Here is a 2,759-nt window from a genome sequence, read left to right as displayed (position 1 = left end):
GCTTTTTTTTTTTTTTTTTTTTTTTTTTTTTTTAGCAAAAGAGAAAAAGAAACTTCTAAGTGCCCTCTTTGAGAAACGGAAGTAGTCTCGCTCCTTAGGTGTGACCGGAGCGCAAATCCTCCTGTTGCTCCGCCTGCTGAAGGACTTGGAGAGAAGAGACCCGCGCCCCTGGCTCCGCTCTTGCCTTCCCTGGGAGCTGCGATTGGCATTTCCACAGGCAACGCTCCCTAAAAGCCCTGGGGAGGTGGCTTTCCCGAATTACGAGTATCCTCCCAGCCCTCAGCTCCTCCTTTGCTTCATTTACATTTACATTTTGCTTTGAATAGCCCCGTTATAAAAGGGACAGAGAGCTCACAGCCAGTCCCAAGTCAAAATAAAAGCAGTGTAAAAAAAAAAAAAAAAAAATACCGGACGCTGCACCTGACAACTGCTGAAATGCATGTTGTCCTAAAGGACAAAAACCCGGGCAGCTCTCACGACCTCGTGGCGCAACGGTAGCGCGTCTGACTCCAGATCAGAAGGTTGCGTGTTCAAATCACGTCGGGGTCACAGCTGTGGCTTTTCTGTTTGGCCACCGAATCAATGCCGAAAGCGTCTGTCTGCTACCTCCCAACCTTGGGCTTTCTCTTTTTCTTTAGTCCAAAGGGACTTCTTGGGAACAACTCAGCAATGGACAGGCACTTAAACTGAAGGGTGAGGATGACCTGGAAGGGAAAACCCCCCACAGGAGCAGACATATAGGTCGTTGTGTCCCTATCCTTATCGGGACTATGCTTCAGAGAAGACATTAAAACAGGGCAGACTTTCCTAATGAATTCACTCTGGTGTAAAAGCAGTTTTGCTGGGTCGCTAGCCAGGCATGGCACAATCTCTCTGGTTGCTTTTGTGTCATTTTGAAGAAGATGTCGGTTTTCCAGTTCTCCCACCCTCCCCCAACCCCCACAAGCTCACACACACATACAGTTTTCATGGTTTGAGCTTCCTGTTGAAAGTCTCTGAACATTGTGGTTAAAGAGAAAATACTGTGAGGTTGGTTCAAAATGTATTATGTTGAGGATGCTGTTCTTGAACTTTCTGAGAGTGGAAATTGCCCTGGCATTTACCACCTTTTAATTCAGGATTCATTAAAAATCGTCCTTCCAGTAGAGATTTGAAACTATCAGGTTTCAGATACAAACCAGTTGCCATGACCTGAGAGCAAGGAGAAACCCAGCAGAAAGAGAGATCGAGGTGGACGTATCATGATTAAGCTTTCATTACACCAGCCTCACTTCCCCTTTCAGTTTAAAAGTCTGTCCTTTGCTGAGCTTAAAAAAAATGTTCTAGGTATTTTTTTTTTCCTCTTTCTTTCTTTGGTAATCTCCAAACCCAACGTGGGTCTTGAACTCAAGACCCTGACATCAAGAGTCTCTCACTCTACTGAATGAGCCAGGCAGCGCTCTAGGTATTGGTTCTAAAGTTGTAAATGCCTGATGAAATCTTGGAATCGACAGCATAGCACTTGCTTTGAAGCTAAAGTGATGTGAACACGCAACCTTCTGAGCCAGTGAGATGCATTACCGTGGTGCTGGCACCAGATCCTCTTCGTGTATTTAACATCTGGTAATTTCCTCAGTTCTCAGTTGCAGGGGTTAATATTTGCTATCCATGCACCAGACAGTTTGGGCTTCTCTGGGCTTCTGGTCCTTTCGTTATGGAGATATACAAAGCAAGATGAGAAGGTCCGTAAAGTAGAGGTAAACAGGAGAGGAGGCTGCCTCAGAGAATTCTTGCCTTCACCGTTCAGAAACAGCCTCCCCTCCCTGGAGGTTTGAAGGTACCGCTATCCATCTCCCACAGTGCTGCTGGGCCCGCCTCTTCTGAAGAACTGCAGGTTCTAGCATCCCCTAGAACAAATTTTATTCAGAAGGAATGTGAGGTGAACTGGGGAGAGTTCTTTTGACACAGGAGCGTCCTCAGAAGCGGCAGGCGCTAGGTGAAATTCTACCCACCCAGGGAAAGCGGGCAGGAGCAAATGGAAGGAAATTCACATGAAGGTCAATCATCTTCCTGGGATCTCAGATTGGGAGCATTCTGGGTTCTTAGCTGGAGCCAAGTCCTACTCAGAGGACACAGAAGTGGCGCGGGGACCTGACCTGTCATCCCTGTCCCTCCCTACGTTCACATTCCTGGAAGGGACCTGCAGAACTGACTCCCCAAGTCATATGCCTAGAAACAGTCAACCTTGACCATCCCTCCTTTCCCTAAGTTCAAATGCCTGGACCTGACCTACACCTTCCCCCTCACCCCGCCCCCATCATCCCTTGCCTTCTGTAAAGAGAAACTTAGGCACTGCTGTGGGTGAGTTTCTTTGCTTCTGAAGGTTTCCCCCTCTTTACAGTGACTCAGAGCAGTTTTCCTAATTCATTTCCCAAACATTTGCATAATCATAATAGCATAATGCACACACAAAATGTTCCAGGATATTCAAGCACTGTTGTAGGAGCTGGGGACAGGCCAGAGAACAAAACAGACTGGACTTTCAGGGAAGTACCATTCTCTTTGTATGTCTGGTAAGATTTGTACACGTGACAGAAACGACCCAAGAGGGAGGCAAACACCGAGGCGACCACGTGGTGGGGATGGGGACTCTCTTCCAGCCATTAACACAGAGCGTTCTTGAACTGCACCTTTGACCAAGACTATGTGGTTGGTTCTGTTTTAAAAAGAAGGCAATTGCTACCTTTTTCTTTTAAAGAGTAAAATATGTTTACTTGTTT

At 46.6% G+C, this 2,759-nt stretch overlaps 1 non-coding gene across 1 annotated transcript; it reads left to right on the top strand.

The window, feature by feature from the left end:
- The first annotated feature begins 477 nt into the window (after window positions 1-477).
- Window positions 478-549, top strand: TRNAW-CCA. Its single transcript has one exon. It is a non-coding gene; the product is annotated as a tRNA-Trp (tRNA).
- Window positions 550-2,759: the final 2,210 nt, after the last annotated feature.

Source organism: Lynx canadensis, chromosome E3 (assembly GCF_007474595.2).
Source record: "Lynx canadensis isolate LIC74 chromosome E3, mLynCan4.pri.v2, whole genome shotgun sequence".
Lineage (NCBI taxonomy): Eukaryota > Metazoa > Chordata > Mammalia > Carnivora > Felidae > Lynx > Lynx canadensis.
This window is presented reverse-complemented; position numbering and strand designations above follow the sequence as displayed.